This window comes from Lissotriton vulgaris, chromosome 10 (assembly GCF_964263255.1).
Source record: "Lissotriton vulgaris chromosome 10, aLisVul1.2, whole genome shotgun sequence".
NCBI classification, from domain to species: domain Eukaryota; kingdom Metazoa; phylum Chordata; class Amphibia; order Caudata; family Salamandridae; genus Lissotriton; species Lissotriton vulgaris.
The window spans coordinates 655,064,882-655,082,339 of NC_141698.1; the positions used below are offsets into that span (position 1 = coordinate 655,064,882).

A 17,458-nucleotide genomic window follows, 5' to 3' on the forward strand; every position below is an offset into this window, starting at 1 on the left:
GAACATATTGAAAGGGTAGAATAAGGTGTTCATGTTTCTATTGCAAAAAAGACAAAAGACAGTAAAAAAACTCTTTCCCACTCTATGCCGGTGAGTGCAAGTATTTAAAGTGTAATTCTCACTCTGTATTTCTTTGGAGTACACTGGGAGAACATCCAATTCTTCTGTAAGTATGGATACGAGTTTGTGAGCCACTACCATGTACCTTGCATCAATATCTGTCATACAATAAATACAATTAGGTCTCCACACAAATTATTCTCCAGATATATAATAATGAAAGGCAGCGCACAGCGCTGTTACCGTGATTCTGTGCAGAGGAACTTGAAATTACACCACACTCTGGTCCACGCATGAGCCCCAAAAATAATGTATATATGGCCCAGGGAAGGGTGGAATGAGGAAGTGCACAGGTGAGAGTCAGCAACAAGTGGGGATCAATATGAAGAAAGAAATGGGCAGTGCCCAGCCGGATGGCGAGGAGAATCCCGGCCGCCGGGCGAAGCACCAGGGGATTGGGTGAAAGGACTCTAACTGTGGATGGCGGAGAATAGACCCGGCCGCTGGGCGGAGCACCTGAAGAATGGGAAGGAAATGGCAAGCTGTACCCAGCCGGATGGCGGGGAACGTCCCGGCCGCCGGGCGAGGCACAAGGAGAGGGGGATATTTGGAAATAGAACAGATACGGACACAACCGTATGTGAGGACATCAGGATGGAAAGACGTCGAAATAAACAGCGGTTCAGCAGGTACAGCGCGGTGGAAGAAGCCGCACGAAACACCTTCACAGGGAAGGCAGGAATACAATAGGTAGCGAAAAAGACCAACGAAAACCGGAAGTCTGGCAAAACAAGTCGGGACGGAACCCAAAACAGAAAGAGCTAGACGCAAGAACGCAAAGCGGGGTTCCGTTGTTATGCGCGTCTTATATAGTGAACTCCATTTAAAGCTACAGTGTGAGAGGGATGTCGGGTCATGACAGTGGGAACCCGGGGCAGAACTAAGGAGAGAAGAAGATTAACAAATTAGGGAATTTAATCTCAGCCCCTCAACTAGCATGTCAATAAGAAGTTACAGCACGCCTATCAAGACAATAGATCAAAACGAACAAAATACTTTCACCAACTCCACATCCTCCTGCCCAAGGAAGCTTGCTTACCCAACAGGCAGGATCATACGCAGGGACCCAGGACCTAAGCCAGAAAGAAGAGGGCAGGGCGATTGTTGAGGTTCCGTGACGATTCGAACCCGTGTTTTCGACATTGTCGTAAACCCATAATTTCGGTACCGGTGAACCGTAAATGATCCATATAGTCTATCCTGGTGTTTTCGCTATTCTGCGAGCAAGAGTACTCCTGTTATGAGCACATTTCCGGTACACCGATGGCATCCATTTTAGATTATGGCATCCATCTTGTTTTCTTGCCCTCACATAGTCAATGGACATACAGTGACCTCTGATCAATGCATTACACTCAAAGGACACGTAGGCTTTAGCCGGCGCTTCACCTTGTTGATGACACGTATACCTTAAGTCAGAAACGCTGTGGCCGCATGACTCGGCAGAAGCTGCTTCCTCTGCCCGAGGCCAGTCCTGCTATACTGGTTCTTGTGTACGATGGCCTGATCATGATTAGGTGGCCGAAGTCGGTAGCCTTGCCCATTTACGACCCACAAACATCTCTTATCCTGTTTTTCTATCTTCTACACCTGGCTCTGCTCCTTTCCTTCTGGGCCTTTATTAGGGGGAGGTAACGAAATTTACGATGAGGCGGTCCGGCTCTTGAATGAGAAGATGACATGGGATTATGATCGAACAGTGGGAACCTCTCATTCGTAATGTTTGAACATCAGAAATTTGTTGACAATTCTTGTTTGACGCCAAATATTTTTTGTTTAGGATACAAAGCTTAAATCAATGTACTAGCACGTGAAGAATGTTGCCTGCAGCTAGAAAATCTGTATTTAAAGAGCGACTCACTTAGTGCAAATCGAACAGGCTCCTAAAATCTGCCCGTGTGTAGTTTCTGTGACTTCTGTATCCCTGCAGTAATAAACCTTTGGTCTCTGACGCCACTATCGAGAAGCCTGTGTTTCTGTTTATTTGTGCACCGAGACAGGTAGAACTCAGGGGTCTTCGGGTGTTGTCCCTGACACCTCTGGACCTTAGTTCGGTCCAGAACTCCAATTGGCGCCCAACGTAGGGGCGACGTCATTCGGTACCGGTCCAAAAGCCTCAAGAGTCGAGAAGCTTCGTGTGAAGATTCCAGAGGGAGGCGCCCCACTTCATCGATCCCGGCATATCGCAAAAGTGGCCCGACGTTCTCTTCCACGAGGGTTCCCGTTCGGACGGCTGAAGAGGTCCGCTGCCTTGACCGTCGCCCTGTCTTGGGCCCGAGGTGCAGACCTTAGTACGGCGAAACGTGAACGGGTTTCTCCTTGGTGACGTCTTCAGTGCCTCAGTTAAGTATTAAGTGGTTGCTAGTTGTTTTTGGTTAAGGATTTATCCTTTTAGTTCTCTGGTTTGACTTGGTTTTGTAGATTATCACTGGCTATTCTAGTTACGATAATCTTTGGTTTGGTTTGGGTATCGATACATTCGTTCATTTGGTAGGTCTAAGTTCTAAGTTCGATTGCGCATCTTTGTCTGTGTTTGTTTGTGTTCCGGTTAGTAAAATGGTAAGTCGGAAAAACTGTATGTTTTCATGTTTTGGTTGCAACAGGGATTCCCGGTTGGAGGACTCATGTCTGGTTCCTCCGATTGGAACTCCCCTTTATGAATTATACTGTAAGCATGGTGTGGGTCCCATATCTTATAATGAGGTGTGGGTTCGCTACACGAAGGAAGATGGTGTCCTTAGTTGGCCACTACATGGTAGTTTCGAACCCGAAGTTCTTGATAATTTAGAAGTACAACTGTTTAAAAGGAAAGCCTGGCTGGCAATGTTTGATTCTTTCCATTTTTGGCGAAAAGAATCTAAACAAAGAGAGATTAAGAAATTGAAGAAAGAGCAGAAAGAGCAAGAGTTGACCTTAACTCAGGCTGCTGAGCAGCTGCAACTTGATAAAATTGAGAAAGCGATAGAAATATCTGATAGAGAGCGTAATTTGGCGATCGACAAGTGCTATCCTGCCTTGCCATCGAGTACTGTTAAGTCAATAGAGGACCCTGAAAAGGATCCTCTGTTGTCTTACTTGTTGAGATCACCTCCACCGTATGCACAGGGTGCTACAGCTCCACCTTTGCCGAATGTTTTGTTACCGGCTGCTGTCCAGCCTGGTATACCTGCTCCTGATCCCTTGAATCCAGCTCCTGTACTTCCTGTAATTAACAATATTCCTCCGGCACCCCCTCTTCCAGGGTTGCCCGCTCCTTTGCCTCTGCCTGCTCCGCTTATACCTGTTGCTTCCCAAGCTACTTTGCCTGCTACCCCTACTCTTGCTGTTTCATCTGTTCCAACTACTACTCTACTCAAATCTTCTGCAAGCTATATGACTCCGCTTTCTGTTCGTAGAAGAATTACTGAATCTGTCACTAATATTCTATCTCCCTTTTACAAAACTCTAATTAGGAGCCCTGCCTCTGAATCTACTCAGAGACGTAGTCAGCTTCCTAGTACTGAAGAACGTGGAATATTAGATTCCACAGCCCTTAGATGGATTTCGAAAGTTGGAAGGTATGATGTACGAGATGTATTAGATACATTCATGCAATGGAATGAACCGACCCAGCGCTATGTGTTCGATGTAATGTGCTCCCTTTTGCATGAGTATTGGGAGGAGGACGATTCTGAATCAGTTCCGGATGAGATAATTCACGTTCAGCAAAAATTTGCTGCAGGTAATGTTGGCCCCAGTCTGGAATAATGATGGAATCAGTAAGTGTGCAGAGAGAGTGGTGAGAAACTGTATGATTTGCCTGATGCATAATCCTGGTAAGGGAACCCCCACACCCGCTGGACATTTCGCTCCTCCTTCTTGTCCCTTTGAAGTGATTCAGTTGGATTTCATCCACATGGACCGATGTAATAACCTTAAATACGTCCTAGTGGTAGTCTGTGCTTTTTCAAGATGGATTGAAGCATATCCGCTGAAGGATAATACTGCCCTGTCCACCGCTAAAGTCCTCCTAAAGGAATATTTCCCAAGATATGGAATGCCTCTGATTGTATGGTCAGATAACGGAAGTGAGTTCGTAGGGAAAGTTATGCAGAGTGTGTGTGCCGGTTTGAAGATCAAGCAAAAATTTCACAGTGCAAACCATCCTCAGTCAGCAGGTTTAGTTGAAGGATACAATGGTACCCTTAAACTAAAACTCGCCAAGATCCAAGCTTCCACGGGTTTGTCCTGGCCAGATGCACTACCGCTGGCCTTGTTATCCACCAGAGCGACTGTGCACTCTCGAGTAGGGCTTAGCCCATATGAAATTGTGTTCGGTCGTCCTGCTAATGTCTGGGGAGTGCCAAGACCTCGAGAGTTCAAACAGTTAGAGTATCCAATGTTAATTGATTACCTTTTTGACTTGACTGCTAAATTGAGTCTCATTCACCAACAGGTTTTCGATGCATTGCCAAAGCCTCCGGAAAGTCCAGGTCACCAGCTGAAACCTGGAGATTACGTCGTTATCCGAAATTTTGGAAGGACCAGGAATCTACAACCAAAATTCGTGGGCCCCTTCCAAGTGATCTTGGCAACGAGGACTGCTGTACGTGTGGCTGGCAGAAAGAATTGGGTCCACGCTTCACACACTAAGCGTGTACCCCTACCACTCCCTTATGACAACTGGGTTAGACAAGGAATTGGTACTTCTGATACAGAACCTGTCCCGAAATACGTTCCCTTCAGTGATGCAGAACTAACTACCGATTCACCGAACTCTGGTTCTCCTCTTGAAGCTGCTTCTCTGATCACTGACCAGAACACTGCATCGAACGAACATTCGTCATCTGCGAATTCGAACATTGTTGCCCCTGATGAAAATAGACTATTCCCGGATCAAACAACGCCAGGAAAATTGAGATACAACCTGCGCTCTCATACCAAGGACAAATAAAGCAGGAAACTGCCTATTTTTCACATCTTGATCCTTTACATTGCCTCCAGCCAGGAAGTTTGCTGAATATTTTGTATTTCCCTGTGTATTTCTATTGTTTCTATTACCTTGCCGTCTGGGTCGCCGTAGGGTCGTGGCTTTGTGCCTAGTTGAATCTGCGGGGACCAGACACAAGGTCGGTCTTTCTGTTAGTTCTGGGAACTCCCAGGGCTGATTGAGGCATTTTCAACTACGTACATATCATCAGTGGTCGCGAGCGGTTGTAGAAGATGGAGCTTCCTGAGCTGCACCGAGAGAATGTAATTTATGTTCGCAGAAATAGACTATACAAAATTCTACATAACAAATGTTTTCTGATGCAATGTGCAATTACGTTTTTGATTATTTTAATAACATTGGTGGGTGGAATTGTCTTTGGAATACATTTAATCTTTGCACCGATCACGACTACAGTACCTCCCCCTGTTCTTGTTTCTCCTACTATTGATTCTCCTCATTCCTTTCATTTGTTTCCTGAACATGAGCAAGCTCGACGCTCAGAATTTATAAATAACACTTTTGTACAACTCTTGCATCAACACCAACTGGTAGTTCACACAACAGACTGCTGGGTGTGCGGTTTGATACCACACACTATGGATAAAGGCATTCCCTACCTGGTCTTGCCTTTTAGCTATAATGGATCATGTCGGGCCTTCCAGACTGTTTTTGTCTATGCCCTCGAAACCTATCCCCCGCGTCCTCCACGTTCCACTAAATATAACTCCGCTAACAAAGCCTTGTTAAAGGGAATAACTGACATGATTAAAGACGTCAATAATTCCCCATTCGTCCCTAAAGATGAGCTACGAGTTTATTGGAGTTGGAATGCTACGGAGTATAGCATTAGTTTGGGTGAGAATAAACGTAAGACCTCCACTCCAGTTTGGGTCGTACCTCACCGAGGTCAATTCTGCCTGCAAGGTAATGGGAGAAATCCAAGAGCTCGGCTGGGGAAGAGTGATTGTGTTGAAACTTACGTATATCCATCAAACTCTTCCCCTGCCTTCCTCACTGCTAAGGGTACCTACTTTATCTGTCGAGACAGAGCATATACATGGTTGCCTGCTGACTTTTCAGGTTCATGCTATATTGCTCGATTGTTGCCTCCGACATACACAGCTGCCTCAAATTATCACAAAACCAGAATAGTAAGAGGTGTTTTCAGCAAGGAAGACACCGCTGGTCAGGAAGCCGGAGACTTCTTCAAAGGTTTCCTTCCGTTCTGGGGGCCTATGGCCAATAGTAGAAATCTACGACAGCTAACACGGGTAGTTGAATCTACTATTACAGAAACTACTGGTGCCCTTAGTAATTTAACAGCTGAGCTTCAGGCGGATCGTCTCATGACATTACAGAACCGTATGGTTCTAGATGTAATACTTGCAGATCGAGGTGGGGTATGCAGAATGATCCAATCGAGTTGCTGTGTTTATATTCCCAATAACGCTCCGACAGTGTATGCAGCGATCTCAAAGCTACACAAGATTTCCGACTCTATCCATGTAGACAAGGGAAACTGGTCGTTAATGGAATGGCTCGGGACTTTATTATCAGCGTGGGGATGGAAGGTTCTAATGGTCATTGGTATTATCTTAGTGTTCCTATTCTCGTGCTGTCTTATTATCCAGTGTGGCCCTGCCTTGTGTAGCCTTTGTGCTGCAACTTGCTTAAGGAAACCGCCCGTGTTGGGAGACAAGGTACGAGATAGAATAATGCTACAGCAACATATCACTGACCTAATGAACATCGAGATTGACTCTGACATAGAGTGAGTAATTGCCTATGTTAGGGCAAAAGGAGGGTCTGAGGTTCCGTGACGATTCGAACCCGTGTTTTCGACATTGTCGTAAACCCATAATTTCGGTACCGGTGAACCGTAAATGATCCATATAGTCTATCCTGGTGTTTTCGCTATGCTGCGAGCAAGAGTACTCCTGTTATGAGCACATTTCCGGTACACCGATGGCATCCATTTTAGATTATGGCATCCATCTTGTTTTCTTGCCCTCACATAGTCAATGGACATACAGTGACCTCTGATCAATGCATTACACTCAAAGGACACGTAGGCTTTAGCCGGCGCTTCACCTTGTTGATGACACGTATACCTTAAGTCAGAAACGCTGTGGCCGCATGACTCGGCAGAAGCTGCTTCCTCTGCCCGAGGCCAGTCCTGCTATACTGGTTCTTGTGAACGATGGCCTGATCATGATTAGGTGGCCGAAGTCGGTAGCCTTGCCCATTTACGACCCACAAACATCTCTTATCCTGTTTTTCTATCTTCTACACCTGGCTCTGCTCCTTTCCTTCTGGGTCTTTATTAGGGGGAGGTAACGAAATTTACGATGAGGCGGTCCGGCTCTTGAATGAGAAGATGACATGGGATTATGATCGAACAGTGGGAACCTCTCATTCGTAATGTTTGAACATCAGAAATTTGTTGACAATTCTTGTTTGACGCCAAATATTTTTTGTTTAGGATACAAAGCTTAAATAAATGTACTAGCATGTGAAGAATGTTGCCTGCAGCTAGAAAATCTGTATTTAAGGAGCGACTCACTTAGTGCAAATCGAACAGGCTCCTAGAATCTGCCCGTGTGTAGATTCTGTGACTTCTGTATCCCTGCAGTAATAAACCTTTGGTCTCTGACGCCACCATCGAGAAGCCCGTGTTTCTGTTTATTTGTGCACCAAGACAGGTAGAACTCAGGGGTCTTCGGGTGTTGTCCCTGACACCTCTGGATCTTAGTTCGGTCCAGAACTCCATTGTGTCCTACCTAAACCATTGATCTTGACCATGGACAAAGACAACCAAGACTGGGAAGAGAAGCTCAAAGGCTGCCTTACGGCGACCTTTGATTGGATGCGAACTAATCATTTGAAATGTAACACCGGGAAGACGGAGATAATACCGATGGGCTCAAACAACGAATTCATACCCAGACTGTGGTGGCCTGAGAAAGCAGAAATTCCACCTAATACTGCCACCACGGCCCGCAACCTGGGAGTGACTTTTGATAGTAATCTGTCCTTTAAACAGCAAGCACTGAAAGTGGCAGGTACATGCTTTGGTGTTATAAAGAGTCTGAGAAAGTTCTTCGATCTCCTTCCCTTGGAAGCCAGGAAAACAGTGGTGGTCGCACTGGTTACATCTCATCTAGATTACTGTAACGGATTATATGCAGGCACCAACAAGGAGGTCACCCACAGGCTCCAAATGGTCCAGAATTCGGCGGCTAAACTCATATTAAAGTGGCCCAGAAGATCATCAGCGACAGAAGCCCTTAAAACTCTACACTGGCTACCTATCATTAAAAGAATTCTATTCAAAATATTGCTCATCACCTTCAGAGCATTTCATCAACGTGGACCACTGTATCTGCGGAAAAAATTCACCAGATATCACCCAACTCGAATTCTCCGCTCGTCCAACGCCAATCTTCTGGTAGTTCAACCATTCAGGCTTAAGACTCGTGGAGGCAAGTCCTTTGCGATATTAGGTGCAAAGGCATGGAACACCCTCCCTCCCTGCATAAGAGCGCTGGACAGAGAAACTGAATTCAGGAAGCAACTAAAAACCTGGATCTTCACTCTTCCAGACACTATTGCCAGATCCCTAGTGTAAGATTCCTATCTTATCAGCTACACAAGTGGGCGCCAAGATGCTCTTTGGAGCGATAGTTGCGCGGTACAAATAAATCCTTACATTACATTACATTACATTACATAAACACAATAGAATGGGAAGACATGCTCGCAACTTACAACTCAGATCAGAGTGCGCACCCCCACCAAGACATTCCACAGGAGTCCCCCAGGACACCAACTTGGCAGAACAAAACAACAATAGTACAGAAGATAAATAGCTCAGAAAATAACAAAACACTGGCACTTGGACTTCGCTACTAAATACAAAACAACTAGCTGTCGAAGCATTGCAATACGAATCAGAAAGAACACACTGGCAGTTTTTACTGCAGGTATTGACGAAAAATTGGTAAACCTGAATGGCCTGATAACAAGAGCACGAACAAACAGCTATCTTAGCTGTAACTGCAACCAGGCTGTCGACAAATTATCCACACTGCCCTCAATGCTAACTGGTCTTTTAAGCGATATTAAATACTTAACAGCAGAAAACGCAACAAAAGACCTCTGCACCTCGGACAGCACATACGGCCCTCACAACGCTAAGGATGCCTGGCCTCCACCTTGGGGGTGCCCAGGAGTGCACGCCTCACAGCGAAAGCCAGGAAGGGTTCCACAGCGGTATTCGTACAAGCGCCTTGAGACCCTTGCGGGTGAGTAGTGCGCTATACAAGTATCAATTTACAATGTTTACAATTTTACATAGGGAACACCCAGTAGAAAAATACTTGGCAATGTGCTAAAAGGCAACCCTGAGGTGCTCACTGAGAAGACAGTATGGTCTGGAGACGGAGAACTCCAAAACCTCAATGCCAAACAACATCATCAACAAAAAAGGAAAGGGAGCAATCAAAAGCCACAAACAAACACAACAAAATACTTCTCCATTTTTTCAGGCCCTCAGAGTAGACATGAAACCAACTACAGAGATGCAGGGTTAATACATCGGGCACAACTGCCCTCTCTCATTTTCGAACACCCCCTGGTGCAGGGCACAACCCCAAAATCGCAAGCAGGACAGGTATGCAACCTGGAGAAACAAAGGGACAAGGATCGCCACTAAAGGATAAAACAGAACAAAAACAAGAACAAAAACAAGAAAAAAGAAAGACGCATCTGTCATTAAATACTGACAGGGGCAAAACCCAACAGCCTATGAATAGTCAAGATCTAAGGGGAGAAACAAGTCTCTCATCCAACGAACCTGCTCTTGCAGAGCAGGCATGTGGACAGATGTGCAACTCAGGGGCAATAAGCTTATTCGAAAGTAAGCAAAAAAACACCAACACAAGCGTAAACACAGGGGCCAGAAGTGAAATTTATGGGACAATAACTAGGCCAAATCAAGAATTACCATAGAGAGAGATAGAAATGACTATCACACCAACCCCAATCAGCCCTAGGTGGAAGCCACCGGAAAAAAAGGGTACAGGACAGGGGGCAAGAATCAAAGCAAACATCTCTAATGCATGCAACATCAATAAATACAAAGAACCTCATGGCAGAAGGAGCAAGCAACCAACCGGAAACACAGCTTGAAAAACCAAACAACAAATCACTGGCCATAATACATCTACAACAATTGTCACAACAAATATCAGAAAGTAGACAGCAGGAAATAGAGGTCTTGGTCTTCTACCCTCGATACACCTCAAAGGGACAACAGAACTTGCTAAATCGAGGAAATATCCTCAGATTAACAAACTCAATCCCAAATCTGTCTGGCATAAGTACAAAGGATCTACTTTTTGTAGAGTTCTTACCCGCTGTTAATCCCCATAGCTCAGAGGCAACAAAGACAACTTGGTCCTCAAGAAAAATTGCAGACTCAATCTTAGCTGAGCTGGGGATTTTCGAAAATTGGGGCATCAATATTGCCCCCTTTCAAAAACCAGCATACCCTTTTCCATTACTGAGCACGGCAAGCTCAGTAATAAAAAAACACCAGGCACACTCAACCAGCGTACTCAGAGGCGCGCGGGGAAGATCGCCAAAGAGGAACACCAGTAGCCAATGGTATCGACCAGATCTATGGTCGAAGGCAGTCATTCATTTAAATCAAGGACCAATAAGGGAAGTACTGTCTCGTACAATCACTACACCCTCTGAGGAGGATTGACGCTATCCACAAGATAGAGAATACAGCAGGGCAAAGGAACCTGCCCTAAGCCTATGCTTAAAGAACGTTAATGGTTTAGCCACAAAAATAGAAGATCCTGAGTTTCTGAACTACGTCACCCTCTTTGACATAATAATGCTGCAAGAAACTTGGCTCAAGGATCCACAGCACTTCGAGGGTTATACATGTTTCGCCACACCAGCTACTAGGACCAGCAGGTTTGGCCATCACTCGGTAGGGCTGGCTACCTATGTCTCCACAACAACCATAGCCTCAGCAACTCTCATGGACTCAATGACAAGTGCAACACTAGCAGCCACAATTAGCATTGCCCTTGATGGAAAAGAAATGGAGATCTGTATAATTAATTTGCATGTACATCCGAAAAACAAAGCAAAACACTTGACCAAAATTACCAACCAATTGGCCGAGTACGCTACTGGGATGGAAAATCCATTATTCATCCTGACAGGGGACTTAAACCATTATCTCATTGGCTCGGCAAAAGGGGAGGAGGTACTGGCTTTAACTATAATCTACAACATACCTACACAAAGTGTCCCACTAGACAGGATAAAAAAATGTTGCAACAGTCGCTTCCTTGATGACTTAGAACATCAAAACCTTTGCGCATTAAACGGACGATTTCCGGCAGACTCCCTTTCAGTCAATTCTTTTTACTCCACAACAACAAGCTCCATACTAGATTACACCTTAGCAAGCCTTGCTGCTGTTCCCATATATTCTTGGGTTCAGAATGGGGGACATGGGCGATAGTGATCATCGACCCCAGGAATTTCATATAACAGCAACTGTGCCGAGCCTAATCAGGCCAGAGACATGTGGCCGATTCACACCTTGAATCAAAAAAGGGTCAAATGCACAACAGTCAATTGTAACCTCCAGGCCGAAGCTGTAATACAACTTTTCAATTTGCAAGCCTCGCCCATAGATGGCCATATCACTTACTGGGGTCATTTCATTGGCTCACTGCTAAAAAAGCTTGCAGTCACTCCCCCCTCAAAAGACAACCTTCGGAAAGAGGGCAGTAACAACAACTTAAAGAAAGAGCAGACGACACAGCTGAAAAAACTAAAAAGATCAATAAATTCGACTCTGCGAAAGCTGAGAGGATCCCGAGGTAACACTAGCGCACGAGTATCTCTGAAACATCAAAGGGCAGCGCTTAAAAAATTAAACTGGAACATCAAGAGAGATGGCGAGAACGAAGTCTGGGCAAAACTCCTATACGACATAAATAGTAACAACAGTGCCCGCTTCTGGAAAACAGTTAACGGGATCATGCGTCCACAACACAAAGGTATAGGGTCTCACATTTCCGAAGCGATTTGGTTAAAATATCTCTCTAGCCATTTCAACGACTATACAGAAAACGCAGGAGTCCAAATGGTCACCAGCTGGATTCCAGAGAGAAAACCGGAATCAAGCGCTTCAGAGAAAAGGGAGCAGGTCTATCCAGACACAGAAATCAAACCTTCGGGGGCATCGAGGTGCCAGTTGTCAGAATTAATTAAAAAACAGATTGCCAAAGGCAGGAAAGAAGGTGCCCCGGGACCGAATGGCATTCCACCTGCCCTCTATAAAGCAAAGAGCCAAGAGTGGGCGGACATCCTGCAACCTCTATTCCTGGAAATCAGGCTGCTAAACAGAATACCAGAATCCTGGAGGGGTTCGACAATAGTCCCAATCTACAAAAAAGGAGACAAGGCCGAGCCAAACAACTACCGCCTAGTAGCTCTTTTTGACAACAAAGCTAAATATTTTGAAGGCATCATACTAGAGGAGCTTACACTTTGGTCAAACCAGATAATACCGCTGAACCAGACCGGTTTCCGTAAAACGATTGGAACATCAACAAATATCCTCGCAATCTCACTAATAATTGATGCAGCAAAATCATATAAGATTCCTCTACATTAGTGTTACTTTGACTTCAGCACTGCTTTCGACAATGTAGAGAGAGGCAGACTGTGGGGGAAACTGGCGCAATGAGGCATACCAAAGACTATTCTAAACATGCTAATGCTCTTACACATGAATACCTGGGTGCAGGTGAAACTAGGTGGTGGTACCCACCTGTCCTCAAAAGTGCCCACTACAAAAGGATTGAAACAGAGTTGTGTGCTTGCGCCAACCTTGTTCAATCTTTTCATGGCGGATCTCCCAAAAGTGCTCGACGCCTGCAACTCCCACTTTCCAAGGGTAGGTGGGAAAACTCTAACCAATCTTTTTATGCAGATGACATAGTGCTGCTCAGCCACACTCATATTGGCCTTCAACGACTACTGATTGAAATGCAGAAATACGCCGCAGAAAACAACCTAAAAATAATTCTTAGCAAGACACGTTCAATGTCAATAAATAACAAAAAGAACCCACAGAAGAACTGGTTCCTCAACGGCATAAAAATTGACACAGCTTGTGAGTATAAATATCTGGGAGTTACATTCGACAAGGAAGAGTCTTTTGTGCGTCGTCAGAAACAGGAAATAAGAAGGATAGGCCTACTGATCGCCATGACGATGATAAATCTTGCAAATCAACTGATGGGCCCGACTTTGACTCCGCTACTGAAGGTAGTTCAGGCCAAACTGCTCCCCTCGATCACATATGGTAGTGAGGCAATGGGGGGAAGAGACGCTAAAGACCTGGACAGCATGCAGGTTAAAGCCTATAGAACTATCTTCTTCCTCCCGTTTTATACATCACCGGCTCACATAAGGCTGGAGTTTGGCCTGCAAAAACAAGCTTTAGCCAGGTACGAGGCATACATCATCTGTTGGCACAAGATAAGAAGCCCCACTACAAACACGCCAAACTATCTGCTGCGGCGCCACATAGAACACAGGGATATCTCTGAGGCGAGAAACCACCTTCGGCTGGCCTTGGAAGCCACTAAAGTCTCTGATCTTTGGGATGTACAATTTGGTCACCCCAACTTCAAAAAATTAGTCTGGAAAAATGTAAAATCACTCTCCTTACTGGAGGATAAGGCGATTTTCTCAGAAAGATCTCATGCATGGATGACCCTCAACTCCTACAAATCACTAACTCTTCAAACATACTTTAATCAAGGCTATCCCAAAGCCATAAAAATGAACTTCTTCCATGCACTGAGCACCTATCACCATGGCTGAGGACAAATGGACAAGATACTTGCAGGCTGTGTAACTCCAACATTGGCGACATCCTTCACGTAATCTGCCTATGTGAAGAGCTGCACCAAGCACTGCAACAGTTCCTTAAAGAACCAATTAAGCAGAAAGGCATCCGCACCAGAAGGCAAGCGGTGCTGGCCTGCTTAAACCCGTCAAATACCAAACTAAACTGCAGATTTGTCAAATTTATGATGGTGGTTGAATGGAGAATGCCAAAAATACTGAAAAATGCTCTACAAAACCCGCCGACCCAAGCTGATCAGTAGACGGACAAAAGGATTTAGCGGAACCTTATCGAGGATGTCCATCAGCAGCAGAGGGACAAATTGTGCAACAAGCAAGGTCCATGTGGAAAACACGACAAATGGTTAAGCTAGGCGAGAGCAAGTGAAAACTGAGATATGCACTTTCCAGCATTCAGTGAATAAATGTTTGTCTCTAATCAGCACCACTGAACTATCATTTTAAATTGTAATGAATTTATCACTCTTTTACTTTTTATTGGCTTTAAACATGGATATTTTATGAATTTTGGAATATTTTATTGCAATGGTTTTAATTAACTATGCAAAATAAAAATAAACTTAAACTTAAAAACCCCTGATTGATTGAATGATAGGAGTTATACCCCTGACACCATGCTAAAGGGTATAAATGTGTTATTGAACAAGGTCATAATGCGCAATCTGAATGTAGCATACCTACCGGCATTCTCATACACAGCACAGTGAATAAGTAATGCAACATAAACAACAGTAAATAAATGCATTGATAAACCAGTGGGGTATGGCTGCTCTTCTTTTTGTCCTGAATTTTGAGCCTTTGTCCTGAATTTTTTACAGTCCCATCCTGAATTTCCCTCCGTATGCCAGGGGTCACACTGTTTATTTATTTATTTAGTTTTGCGTTTTTATATAGCTCAGACTTTACCTGAAGGTGTAAGAGCGCTTTACAATAGAACCAGTTACATTACATAAGTACTTCAGAGTATATTAATTTCATAAAAAATACGAAACAGATAAACTCTAAACTCACAAGCTTGCATGTAAACGATAAATAATATAGTATACAACTTAAGCTGTTAAATTGTTTCACTGGAGTGCAAATCAACCTAATACAGTTTCTATTTTCGATTTTTATCACTTTTACAGCTTTAAAAAGTTCTGACCTTTAATCACTTTCACAGCTTTAAAACGTTCTGACCAGTAGCTCATTGAAATCACAGCTCAAGTATTCTGAAGATTACAATTTACAACTAATGAAAACTTGGGTTCCACGGACAAAAAATTGAAACCGCGGTGAAATATGTTTACATTTGAAGAGAACAGAATAACTCTTCGAGCAGCAGAGGACAGCAGCAAATCTATTTACACCATAAAGTTTAACAAGAAGACGCTTCGGAAAGGTGCGAGTCCAGTTTGTTTTATCCAGCATCATGGCGCCCAGTGCTGGCACGTCGAGAGAAGTAAGTTAGCACTCTAGATCTTCTTGGAACAATGAGTCCTGGTAACTCCCAACTAGGATCTGACACTGTTTGAGAGTATAGAAAGTAGGCGGAGTCTGGTTGTCATGGTGTCGACGCGCATCTCGTCCTTTGGACTCGGCAGAGGTTTGTGCGAAAGACACGAAATGCTAAATATTATTGTAAAGGGCAAGTAAAAACTCCGTGTGGCAAGGAAGTATTGTACACTTGGCGAGTCTCACCTAGGCCGGTCAGCAGCCAAGGTGGGCGTGCCTTGTGGGTGGGTAATGTGTAACCTCTCTCAGCTGCACAGGAGTCATTAGCAATAAAGGCCACTCACTTAAGTGCTGCGAGGTTATTTGATTGTTGTATTTAGAGCCGCCTACCCAACGTATCTTCGCCAAGCCGCTGTGTGGGTTGGTTGATGCAATCTATCGAAGAGTTCAGTGCATCTAAATGCCCCTGTACTTATTATGTTTTCTCGAATCTTGTGGAAAAAAAATTCTACGGCAAATACTTTGTAGTGTATTGTTCGTCGAGCTTATAGTAAATTTTGTCACATTTATATTTATTAAATGATGTTTTAAATTGGTCATTTTTCATTTAGAAATAGTCCATTGTATTGTTTATTATCGTCACTCCGCGCTAAAAGCGGGATGTAAATGGTGCACCATATTTTGGTGCTTTCTGTCCCCAGTCCAAATCATTTTATGTGGGTTAGTTATGGATAGAGAGTCCAGGCCTGCGGAGAAATAATGGAATAATGTTTCTCCAGTGATGAATTCTGGAGCACACCGTTCCAGATATGTGTCAAAACCATGGAGTACCCATTTATACAGAGACACGATTGACGGGGTGCCGGAGAGGGTACAGTGGACGATGCCTTAGTGGATTTAATACCAACGGTTCATGTACCTTCTTCTGCTGCGGATGGTAACAGTATAACAGAGATCACAACTGCTAAAGGGGACACGGTTAGACTGTTATCCTGGAACATCGCTGGTTTGCGATCCAAGAAGTGAGACCCAAACTGGGAAAATTTCGTAAAGCTCCATGATATCATCGCTATTCAGGAGACTTGGGACATGGACTGTGATTACTGGCTAGACGGCTTTACTTCTTATTTTGTACCTGCTTTGCCTTCCCCTGCAGGCCGGAACAAAGGAGGCCTATTGACACTGGTATCGGTGAATATCAAGGGCAAAATTACCCTGATTGACTGTGCCTCTCATAATTTCCTCGTTCTGGAGATAAAATTAGAGGACAGCTGTAAATTGCTCCTTGTTAATTGCTATAATGCACCGAACGGTTCCCCTGAAACTGTGTACATTACATGGTTAGCAGATTTTTTAAGTCTTTATAGAGTCAAACAATCCACCTTGTGTCGATTTATTTTAATGGGCGATTTTAATGTTCATTTGTGCTCACACTGTGCCCTAGGGGATGAAGATGGGCCGGATAGTGTGTCCTCCCCTCACCTAGAACATACACAGAAGGGTTTGGTGCTCGAAAATGTATTACGGGAAAATGAGCTGTATGAACCAGAATTCTACGATAAGAGTACACAGGTTGCCACTTATACGGGAAGGGCTTGTGACTCGATAATTGATTTTATTTTTGTCTCAAGAGGCTTTTTGGACTATGTGATCTCATATAATGCAATTGCTATGCCTATGAGTGACCATAATCCCGTGGGGTTGGAGCTAGTGAGTAGCTCCTTTTTGTTAAAATCAGTTGTCACCCAGCGGTCTATATTGCATGTTAAGGACAAGGATCAGGGGAGAAGAATTAAATGGGAAATGGTTGTACCCGAAAAAAATTTCTTAACCGTATCCTCTTCAGTTTCTGATGAATTAAATATGTGTGCCAACCCGTTAACTGGGAGTAAGGAGGTTATATCTTCCTTCGAGGGTGTTTGTAGGTTTGTGTCCACTTGCCTCACAGCCAAAGGTCAG

The 17,458-nt window shown here is 44.2% G+C and overlaps 1 protein-coding gene across 3 annotated transcripts in view; it reads left to right on the plus strand.

Annotated features, from left to right (window-relative positions):
• Window positions 1-15,598: 15,598 nt before the first annotated feature.
• The window catches only part of RNF32 (ring finger protein 32), a 347,542-nt gene continuing 345,682 nt past the window's right edge, over window positions 15,599-17,458 (plus strand). For 2 of the 3 annotated variants that reach the window (XM_086941488.1, XM_086941489.1), the window contains exon 1: window positions 15,657-15,766. The gene's annotated coding sequence lies outside the window, so the exon portion shown is untranslated. The other variant, XM_086941487.1, reaches the window with a different exon arrangement.